Raw genomic sequence first — 12,332 nt, 5'->3', positions numbered from 1 at the left:
GACGTATCTTTTTTTGGCTCTCTGCAAACAGAGGCTTCAGAACAGTCACATCTCCAAATTATTTAACTTTCAAATGCTCATTAAATCTTTGGCTCCTTCTGCAGGCTGTGCAAGTGCCACATACAAAATTCTGGAAGCAAGGTAGGAGGAGGAAGAGGATAAAAATTGCTTTTCATTCACACTGTTACACCCTGAATGCATTACTGTCTGGTCATGCACTGTCACTCATGTGAAGTGTCCTGTGCAGTGCCCAGGGAGTACTGTAGCATGTAACAGTACCCCATGATTAAGTTCATCACAAAGCTTCACTAGCAGAAAGATTGGGCAACGCTAACGAGGAATTCTCATTCAACTTCATAAGTTTTGTTTGCATCAGAGCAGTCTGAAAGGAGGCTGATGCCTTAATACACTTCTGCGCCTCACGTGGCTAAAGCAGGGAGAATTAGTGCAGTGTCTGATTTAAACCACAATTTTCACTGTCTAAACCTTTTTTTATTCCCGCTGCATAGTTTTAGCAAGAAAAGCGAGTGAAAAATTGCTGTCATAAAAGACTCATCTGCTCTCCATTATACTGACATTTAAGGATTGCACACATTAAAATGCTCCCATGCGCTACAGAGAGCGACAGAAAAAACAGGAGGTTGAAATTTATAACAAATGGGAGATTTTGTAATTCAGCCGCCCTGGGGTGGGCGTGGAACCAAGACTGGGAAATGATAAAGATCTCTCTGCACCTAACCCTTCCAATCCCTCCCTACATCTGCATGTCAGGGAATTAAATTGCCAGTGCACAGGAAAATATTTTCTCAAAACAGCCTTTACCCTCTGTCTTCTTCAGATAAAAAAAAAGAATTAGTGATATTTTCAGCCCAAAGTCAGTGCATTGTACTCCCTGCAGGCATAACCCTAAAGTCAGTGATTTAATGTGATCTGGTTTATCTGTATGGCTTTTGGTCTGTATTGGAATGCAATTGTTAAGAAGCTTTTTCTGTGAATTGGGAAAGCCAATTCCTCCTTTCCTTCTGGGCAGCTTCCAGCCACTGATATCTTTTGGTTTCTCACAAGTTGGGGAGCAGCATTTTTTGTGAGTGAGATTTCTAAAAATACTGGTTGTTTTATAAGTGAGTGGCAGACAAACAGCTCTGCATTCCTTTCCATGGCAGAGCTGAGGGGTGTCTCTCTGGGTACAGGAACATTAGCATGAAGTAAAATGTGGTCTTAAAAACCAGATATCTTCGGATGACCCCACAAAGCCACAAGGAAATTTTGAAAACCTTGTTTTTATAACAACATCTCAGATCCATCTTGGCATTCAAACCACATAGTGCAAGTCCAGGCCTGAGAGTTTTGATTGCAATTCTGAGTGATTTTCTTCCAGATATTTTTCTCAAAGTTTCAGATAATCCTAAAACATGGTCAAAACACAGGGTGTAAAAGCACCAACACTAGGCTTCTGTCTCTTATTCTCCAGCTACCACTTCTGTATCAAATTTATTCAGTTTACAAGTTGAAACCAGATTTTTTCCATCTCTATGACTTCCTGCTCAGCCTGTTTCTTGTAACTCAAGCTGCGTTTGCTCTGTTTCGTGTAACACTCCTGCCAGCAGTGAACCTGGGCTGGGGCTGTGCCTGACTTGGGGGTGCTGCTGCCTGAAAGTGAAGAGAAATGCTTGCTTCCCTACTAGTATATCACTAGTCTTTCCAAATAGAGTAAAACCTTAGCTTTCTTAGTAAAGTATATGTTTTATCTTAAAAGGGAAAGTAAAAAGAGACACTAACAGGTTTTATAGGATTCTGCTTGCACTGTTTTTTCTGACCCCTAGAAATCTTCAGCATCAATCTAGCTTTGTATCAAATCCTGATCTTTGCTCTTTGGTAGTTACCCAACCACAGGTTGCGAAAAAGATGTATTATTGCTTTGTAGCAAAGCACAAAATAACTAAACCCCCCCATTTGAAAGAAAGTATTTCAGCTTCTCATAGAAATACAGCTGTGTGGTTCTGATTTCCAGCTTCCATCTACTTTTCAGGGTTGAACATCCTTATCCATGCTAAAGCACATTGCAGTAAATAAATGAATTGTCTTAGGTTCTCTGAAGACAGTCACTCATTGACCCATAAAAACCTACATCTAAGGGCTGAGTGGAGCTGATTCACCATCTAAGTAACTTCAAGTAATGTACAGTATAAAGTAGAAATTGGGCAACGTTCTGCACAGCAGTATCAAATATCAAATCCCAGCCTACATTTCTGTGGGTGAACTTTTGCATCTGCAAATGATGATGCTCCAATTTATCACCCTGTATAAATGATGGGTTCAAACACATACCACTGAATTTATGGCTCTGAAAGCCTTAACAGTGGGTAGCGGGAGGAAGTGGAGGAAGGGAAAGGAAGATGCTCAGAGGGAATAAAAGTGAAAGGAATGAACACTTTCACTGAACCACAAATTGTTGGCCCTTTGTGTCTTGCTGATGCATTAACAACCAATACCAGCTTCCTCCTTATGGCCCATATTGCTCTATGCTGTTGCCTGTTGCTTTGCTCGCCCTGTTTTCTGAGGCTGCACAACAGGAGCTCCTGACAAGGACATGGGGAACCATGGGCTCAAAATTGAGCCGCAGGATGAGTTATGGCAATCTAGAAGAGGGTGAATGGCAAGCTGTAACTTTTTCATTGTAAAAAACAAAACAAAACAAAACAAAACAAAAACAACCAACCCCCAAACCCAACAACCAGTCCTATTTCATCAAAGCATTTATCATATGCCTCTCATTACACACGCAGGTAGGTTTGCTGGCTTCAGTATATCCTTGTGTTTAATATTTTAAGCGCATGCCTAACTTGGATGTATCTGGGCACAATGAGACAAGAAGTGAAAATATCTTTGGAGTATCTTTACTGTCATTAATCTTTATAAACAGCATAATAAGACCTTATACTTACATAGATAAATGGAGAAAATCAGACAGGGAAAAAGCACGTTGTTAGGTGTGCTACCAAAAAAAATAAGTATAGTTTTTCTAGTTTGGGGTGAGTCCAGGTAAAACTTGGTATGTACATCAGTGTTTAAACTGCACAGGAGTTCAAGGGTCCTAATTCTACGTCTGGGATTAATATCAATGAATTAATGCAGTGCATGCCTGATGTGGGATGAGAGGTGTAGATTTAAACTATTTTGTGCTTGAAGAGGTCTTCAGTGAAGGAAGTGCTACTTTAACTATTTGACAGAGACTGTGCTAGTGGGTTTTTGCAGGTTTAATGAGTTTCTCCAGCGAGAATGTTCTCAACATTTTCTGAACCCTGACTTTCCCTCTAGAAGACTTTCCCTCTGGGGACTGTCAGAGGGAAAACGAGGAGCTGTCCTGGTATTTGTTAATGAAACACTACGGCACTTTTGTGAGTGGGGTCATTTGCAAATCCCCTGTTTTACAGGTTGCGTTTGTTGCCCAGAATTGCCCAGAACATCAGTTTCTGAGCTCTGAATGGGTTTGCTTCCCAGCAAAGCAAGATGTTTTGGAAATTGTTTACCTTCATCAGATTAGTCTCTCTTTCCCTACCAAGTAATGCTTGCTGCATCATTGCAGTAGACATTGCTTGTTCTAAATGAGTTAGTTCTGGAGGCAGGATAAGACTCTCTTCTGGCCTTTTTACTATAACAGCTTCATCTTGTATCCCTGTCATCACAGGGCTCAATATTGGTAATCTAATGTAGCCTGTATATAAAATTCAAATATATAGGGAAATTATATAACTCTGAAACACAGGACATCAGTTTTCAGGGTTTTGGACATGGGATGGCTTGGAATAAATAACATTAATGTTCTCCACAGAAAGGTATTTTTAGTATTTTATTTATGTTTTTATCCACACCATCAAGGTTAAAAAATAATTTTTATAGGAAAACTATCCTATGTTTAAGGTTTGAAGGTACCTGAAGGTTTCACGGTAAGTAATAGCGTGCATATTGCTACTGCTATTTAAATAGTAATTGCCAAGATTTATTGCAGAAATGTAAATGTTAAAGGCCAAATTTGTCCTGTCTCATACCATGCAAGTCTCATTAAATCTGTGATCAGAATCTGACCCAATAAAAAGACTTTGGTCCAGTGATCCTAGCCACAGCCTTTAAGACAATTAACTTGGCTCAGCATTCTGATTTGATCTTAAACAGGAATCATATTCCTTTGAAAAGGATTTATTGTGTCCATTTGAATCAATAATGCTGTTAAAAGAAGAGTGAGAAAGAAAACTGAAAACACGATATGAGGTAAATCAATGAAAAAAGATAGCAAATTTTATAGAAAAAAATAGGAGGCAGAATTGACAGTCAAAATATTAGCCGAGGACTCAGTTCTGGTGCAGAGATGGATAGTGTAAGTATTTAATCAAAGCAGCTGAAAATCTCCTGCAAGACATAGATCACAGTCAAGTCTGAGAGGAGGCAGTGAAGGGAAGGAAATCTCTTGACAGCTTCTGAATGCCTTTAAGTGCACTATATGCTAACAGTCTCGCTGCTTAAAATATTTATAAAATGTGATACTGAAGGTCTGAGAACAGAGTCTCCTGCGGCAGATAGACACGTCTTCTTTTGGATCCTGTCTTGCCAGTGGAAGAGGTGACAGTCCCTGGTCCTCGTCACTGCCTCTTGCTGCCAGTCCTGTCCCCATCGCTCCCCGCCGAGCCCTGGGCAAAAGGCTCCCGGGCAGCATCAGCCGGTCGAGCTTGTGCAGCCGATGCGATGGGCTTACCTGGCTGGCCCCATCTGAAGCACACGGATTGCTTCACCTGGGCATCAGCAAGAGGGGAAAGCGAAAAAGGGAGGGACAGAAGGAAAAACACTCCTAGGAGACAGCAACAGGCAGCTCAGGTGTGTCTACACAGAGGGATGATCACGGTTAGAGGTACGACTTAAAAAGGAGGACACGTGGTTTAGTGATGCCAGTCTGGGACTTTGCCTTTAGCTCTGCTGCTGACAACTAGATGGGCAAATTATTTCACCTAGCAGTGAAATTCTGCTGTTCCTTGAAAATGTTAGTAATAATCGTGACTAGTGCGTGGAGTTTTTTAAACTGTGGATGAAAAGCCTCATATATGAGCAGTGAGATGGTGTTATTTTTCATTATTAATAATTACATGCCAGAGTGATCACTTGCCATCAGTTATTACTAACAGCCCTTTGGACCCGAAGTCCTTTTCCATGTGAATGCCTGCTCTGCAAGGTTCTGCTGTAATGAAGCAAATCTTGGCAACTTGCTGCACTCTCTTGCCAAACTCCAGCTCATAGGCAAGAGGCACTAAACAGGATAAAACCTTCAAGATTTGGTTCAGTAAGAAAGTTTTGCAATTCCCCAGCCCCATGCATCCAAAGGCTTCACAGCGCTTGAGTTTGAAAAACCTCTGGATTTGATTTTCTTAGCTTATAATTCTGAGCACGTCGGAGGGGCAGGGAACCATGCGTGGACTGTGTGTGGAGCCCGGCTGGCGGCAATGGCCTCTTCATTAGGAGAAGAGGGATGTGTAACGTCTCAGAGCACTTAAATCCAATTAACTGATTAGCTTGAGGTAAAATCCTAGCAAACATAAGGCTGTTTGATGTCTCAAAGTCAAAGACTGCCAGCTGTCTTCTGTTTGGAATACAAAGTGTCTTGGGGGTTTTGGTGTAGTTTTGGGGATGGCTAAGGAGGAACTCGGGTGTTCAGCCTGGCCAGGGCACCACGTGCTCTGGATCGTGTCCAGGGAAGCTGCTGCACTAGAAGTGACAGCAGATCTGTGGGCGCTGGCTTCCCACCTTGCTGGTGACTTGTGTGCCTGAGGGGGGGTACGTAAGTCGAGGGAGCTCAAAGAGCCTTCTCTTGTGTTTAGAAGAGAAAAGTTGGAAAGAGAAAACAAGTCTAGTTGGACTTCGTGCTTGGCTATGTCACAGACCTCTCATTTGACTCCAGATGGGAACAGTGTAGTTCCAGGGTATAAGGTGTTAAATTAAAGCTGCAAAGGTCATAATTCTGATCTTTGTTTTCTTTTTTTTTTTAAACACCTGAGGTTGTGACTCCACAACAATTTCATCCAGCTCAGCTGTTTCACAGTTCAAAATGCCCCTACACAAATGTTTGTACTCACTCGTGTATTATTAGTAAAAACTGTTGCTCTTTTTGATACACAATTAGGGATAGACATTAATATGACAGGACTAAATTCTGTCTTTAATGATAAATATCACATCTCCTTCTCCTTAACTTCAAGAGCGTTGCTTGTGAGCCTCTGGATGAGGTCTACAGCATGGAATTAGTGTACTGTAAACAAAGGATCATTTTTACAGTATTAATTTTACCTGAGTAGAAAACTGATCAAATTCAGGTGTTTCTGACAGTTTTTTCGATCACCTGTTTTGTTTCCCTACTCTGTTTTCAGTTTTTTCCTATTTCTCCTATCAGACTGCACAGTGGTGTTAGTACGGAAAATATCTTTAATGTCGTCAGTGCCCTGTATTGCTGTGCATCATGTGTTCAGGATGAGGGCACTTGCAGCCTGCTGTGCACATCTTTGCTGCATTCCTGCTTTCTTAGGGAGCTAAAATAGAGCCGCCTTCCTTTCATCAGAAGAACACTTGCCATCACGTGAACTCTTGAAAAGGCAGCAAGAAAAGGCAACAGCTAACTTCTGTGGACGGTGGTTTTCCAATTAGTCAGAGAGCGTACGACGGCAGGCTATGCAACGCAGTCCCGTGGGTGAAAAAGGAGATACTAATGGTTTTTCCCTGCAGCAGTTTCACTGTCCGAGGGGAGCGTGGGGACGGGAGGGCAGGGCAGGGTGCGGGTGTTCCTGCAGAGCCCTTGGTGGGACCAGTCCCCCCCGCTCCCTTCCTCGATGCTCGCACGGACCGACACCAGCCAGGCAATACCCACCCACCCTGTGCCATGGCCTGAAATCCTCCATACGGCTGCAGCTCTCCCTGAGGCTGGTACTATTTTTTTTTTTTTTTTATGAAGACCAAATTAATTCAGATCTATAAAAAGAATGGAAATAGGTACAAATATGCCAATTTATGCATTTAGCACTCCCCCCAGCATTTTTGGTTTTAGTCGTCTTCTGTCCCACACCCCTTCTGGCAACTCACGGTTGTAATGTTTCATTAATAGCTCAAATGTGTGGTGAATTCTTCCACTAGAATGGTCTCACAAATTCTCATTTGGTTCTTCCTAGGCACAACTGGTTTTTAAGCGCAGTGTATGGGTTTATCCTTACTTAACCACCTATCTCACAATTTTTGATCTCTGAAGGTTGAGATTTTAATATTAAGTATGATTATAAACCCTTGTTTTTATGAGGGTTCGAAAACCCCCAAGTATTTGTTGCCTTAATGTTCATTGCATTGAGATCTACAACTTCCTAACAGCCTATGACAAAATGCATGCTTGGAAATGGTAATTAGAGGCACAATTTTATTTTACGAGCCACATGAATTCAAATGTCTGTGCTTACACCAACCCCTGAGTCATGGAACAGTGAAGGGTTGGTGATAGCCTCTGATTAATCCCAGCCGGGCTGCGAGCCAGCAGCAACCTGAGGCTGGAAGCTCCATCTGCAATTTCCAGGCGGCTCAGCTTTGGGGGTCTGTTATTCCTAGGCAGAAGGCAAAGCAATCCATTGATTGCATACTGGTCTGGGGTCCTTTGTGGTTTTACGTTCCCAGATAAAATACTGTTCAAGTACGGATATTATTTAAACAGTTTTTAAGCAGAAAAAGAGGTGTGCTGGTTCTTTTTTTTTTTTTTTTTCCCCTAATCTGCCTCGCAAATGAGAAATTCTGGAGATCACAGTCCTTTTTGAAGATCAGCTCACTTCTGACACCTAAGAATGTTGCTCAACCAGTTCCTTCAAAACTGGTTCTTTCATAAAACTATTTCTAGAATCTTTTTTCACCTTGAATCCTGGTAAGATGTTTTAGGCAGCTGCATTTTAATCTTTAGCATTAATTAATTTGGTAAAGTATAAAGTAGCAGAAACACGGATGACAATATTAATGAAAGTAATAAAAACAGATTAATGACTAAATCCAAAGAAACAGAATCCTAGCCTCCCTGCAGACATGGATATTAATGAGATTTCCTTTGTTTCTTTCTGAGGGTGGGCAGTTTCTCCCACCCCACTAATCTCTGCGAGTGCCAAAGAGTTTGTTTACTTTGTGCCTGGTTCTAGTTAGAGCCACAGGCAGAACTGGTAAATACAGTGAAATACTATTAGAAACACGAATTTCTGACCTGACAGTAAATGTGACAAATCAGTAATCTTAATGGAATTTTTTTTTTTCCTTGAGGGGACCAAAGAGGAGGGAGAGGCAGCTTTGCTTTTGGGTATTCATGCAAACTGAAGCTCCGAGATTGCTTTGTTTGGGTAGGAAAGAGAGGCATACAGTTTTCCAGCATCTATCCAACTTATTAGGGGAATTTAAATATATGGAAATGGACAAAGGGAAGGAGGTGAATTAGGGAGATTCTGCCACACCAGATGCTGGCTTGTCTGCTCAAATAAATAGGACCAACGAGTGTCTTGAGGGCAAATTAAATAGAATCTCAAGTTAGCAATGCATGTAAACAGCTACTGGGTATTTGGCACTTTGGTTTTTCCTAATGTCTCATAGTTTATGTTGAATACACCTTTCCCTCACGTGATTTCAACAGGCAAAACAGAGAAAAGCCACAGCCTCTTACAGTGATGGTGGGGCATAACATCTCAATGTTGGTCTGCCCAGAGCCTTTGTTCAGGGAAAGAAAGTGATGATGGACTGAATATTTAGAAAACCACTGTAGTGTACGTTTCTGTGTCCGTGCCTGCGTCCTGCTTAGGGAAGCAGGGAAGGTTGATTTGCAAATTCCTTCTGTTAATGACTTGTGATCCTGCAGCAAACTCAATTTGTATCCATAATGAAACCTTATAATGTTAGTGGCAGTATTAATATCAGTGTAATTAATAATACTATTTATATCATCAAGAGACAGTCAGTAATTATGCAGAAGGATTGATATCTAACAGCAGATTAACCTCCTCTCACTAAGCAACGGCTTGAACTTGTTTTCACCCAAGTAACTCATTAAAGGAGATGCTCAGAAGCATTGCCGTGGGGGGAGAGAGCTGCTGCAGGGGAACAACAGAAATCTGGTCATCATCAGTTGCAGCATTGCGAAGTGGGCAAAGTCTTAGGGCCAAGGTTTCCATAATTGAAGTTAAATAAAGTTACGCTTCTAAATAAAGCTCTGTCATGCCTCTGAAAGGGGACCTGGTTCTCAGGAGTAAATCAGTCTGACCAGCACATTTTTATTGAAAACAGTTCTTTCCATTTGAGTTTGTCTGCAGCTGGATCACTCCTCAGTTATCTCATACGTAAGTCAAGTCCCTTCACTCGCTTGTAGGAAATAGTAGGTACCATGGTAAAGAAAAAATGCCATTTATAAAACCAAGAACAGAAGAGGCTTAGTCATTCCCAGCAAAGATATTTCTCTTGATGAGGTGGACTCTACAAGGGTGAAAAGTATGTGAGCTTTTTTGATTTTTTTTTTTTTTTATTTCATTACTAATTTATGATACTTGTTTAAAGAAGCTTCAAACATTTTAACTTGTTAAATTCCTTCACTTTGTGGCTTTGTTTTTGTTTTTTTTTTTTTAATCAGGTCCTTTCTACCTAGATGACTGGAGAACTGGTAGGGTGATGAAGCAAGAAATACTGTACAACTAAAGGCTGATCCATGGTGAGGACGGCAACTTTTTTCAAACTATTTGAAGCTCTTTGGTTTTTCTTAGTGTTACTTTAATTCAGACTTCTGAGGAACTCTGAGGCATAAGAGATCTTTGTTAAAATTCATTACTTCTTTCCCTTTATTTAAAGAAGGAGAAATAAGAGTCTGAATCAGACTGCTGATGAGTTATATGGGAAGGTCAGAATTGATAGCAGCTGTAAAGAAGAACAAAACAGCTTTAAAACCTCATCCTTTCCTGGTGATAAATAAAGAACATGATCTCAATTATTTTTCTCTTCTATGGACCTGTTTCAAGTGAAGGTTTTTTGCTATGTGCAGTTTCTCCTCTGAAGAAAAAGTACATCGGTAATAAAAAATAGTCCTTCCTTTGGGTAAGCTTTAATCCATGAATTCTGACAACCCAGCAATCAAGGCTTGTTTCTTCATCCACAGGCTTACGGTTTGTACCGCACAAAGGGTTGTACATGTGCAGTGCACAGCCAGAACGATGTCCCACGCCCGTTTGCTGTATAAAAATGATGTTGCGGTAAGAAGACAACGGGGTTCCTAATGAGAGGTTGGAAAGCTGTCAAAACGGCTGCTGAGTCAGCTTTTGCTAGGAGCTGGCTTTCCAAAGACTGCTTAAACTACTTCAGATAATTTATGTTGTTGAAATTTCTTTCAGTCAGTGAAAACTAGAGGTGTCAGATATTTCACCACTGACAGCCAGCCGTGCCTTACCTCGGTCTTTCCAGCAACCAGCAGTGTAAATTAAAAGGTAATGGGCTTTGTGTTAGATAGTCATGGTGGAGGCAGTATCTGAAACGTGTCACAGCTTGATTCGGACTATTGTGGAGATGTCTAGTAGGGCTAGATCAGTGCTCAGAGCTCTATGGATAATAGCCTCATACAAAGGCAGAGAGATAGATGAAAATCCCATTGTATCCCTTCTGGTACTACATGTTCTCTGATTTTTTTACTGAACGCATCAAATGTTATGGTAACATAACTGCTCTCTGACTCCGCAGCTTCAGGAGGGAGGGGGGAAGTGGGAGGAGAGAGAAAAGCTGTCCTTAAAATCAAGAGATTGAATTGTAAGTAGAATAATGGGATATAATATCCAGATACTCACACTAGAGCTCTTGAACAGCCAGCAGATAATCCCATTACAGGGACACGCAGGGGCATATCTGGAGCGAGAACACTACAGGCCAAATTGAGCCCTGATACAACCAGAGGCAGCAAATTCGTGCCTGAAGCCCGGAGCCTCCCTAGACCTTTCAAGAGGATGACAGTCCCTCGCTCTGCGGTGTTAACCTCTGCCTGGCTCCAGGAAGGACTGACGGGCGCACAAACAGGTCGAGGCAGATTGTCCCATCCTTGACCCAACTCTTGGGGATGTCACAGAGCTTCAAGTGCTTCCCAAGGACCGGCGGCAGCTCTCGGCCCCTGCTGCTGCCTCTGCCTCGCAAGACCCTGTTCAAGTGGCGCTTGATTTGATCTGAGGGTTTCAATTTTCAAGGAAAATAGACTGCTCTTTTGTAGCTGGAAAGAAATGTGTTTGCAGCATGACTAGTACCCAGCGCAGGATCAGACTCTTGCTGCTTTTCATCCTGAGAGAATGAGCTTCGGCTTGTTCGGACATACAGGCACAGTTCTGGGAATATCAACGTCAAGCTGGGCTTTCTTCTAGCCAGAAAACAAAGATGTACTTGAGTTCCAGTCTATTTATTGAATCTGAAAAACAATATAGCTCACATTTTCCTTCCTTCTTTAATGTTTAATGTTTTATATTCACATCTTGGAGCATCTTTTCTCTCTCCTCTCAGGCCTTAGTTTCATATTCTTCTGGTAGTCACCATTTAATCCTTGTTCACCTCTCTCCAGATGAGGGTATTGGCCCTGCAGCTGGGAAGGATCGCAGACAGCCTGCACTGACTGCTAGGTGAAGTTAGGCAGGAATTACCTGAGGCTTTCTTCAACAAGCAGATGGTTTTTTTTAAGAAAGGTGAGTTTGCAGATGATACTGCAGAAACTTGTGTTTCTGGTATCCAGCCTTGCAAGGCTCCCTCTGACCTGAACCATGTGGTTTGGGTTTCAGTCTGTGCTGCTTTTAGCTGGACATCCTTCACCACCCACCTTCTCTCCAAAGGGCCACCCCAGCACCTTCATGGGGTCCAGGACGGGCACAGAATTTGTCGGCTAATGCTGCCAGCAAAGGCCACGGTGCATCCTCTGGTGATGCTGGGGCTTGGCATGTGGGAGCCCCTCCACAGCGGCGGTCAGCTGAGGGCTGGTCCAAGCCCTCTCTGGTCAAAGGGAACATTTAGCTCGTGCTGGTGGGTACGGATCCAGCCTCGACTCCTTAGCACTCAGCAAGAGAAAAAACACCTGCTCATTCCTGCAGGTAAGTGCAAGTCCGACTCACCAAATAATTAACGTGGCCACGTAAGAGAAGAACATGCACAATAAACGGCTGAGGTTTAATAGCAGGCATGACATTTGAGCCTACAATTAATGAGCTCCCAGTCTACAGCAAGCCCGTCCTCTGTCACTGAAGATTTGACTTCAAATTATTTGGCCTTTCAGCAGAAGCCCG

Source organism: Haliaeetus albicilla, chromosome 2 (assembly GCF_947461875.1).
Source record: "Haliaeetus albicilla chromosome 2, bHalAlb1.1, whole genome shotgun sequence".
Taxonomy (NCBI): Eukaryota; Metazoa; Chordata; class Aves; order Accipitriformes; family Accipitridae; genus Haliaeetus; species Haliaeetus albicilla.
The sequence above is the reverse complement of the archived record's forward strand: the minus strand, read 5'-3'. Positions refer to the sequence as shown.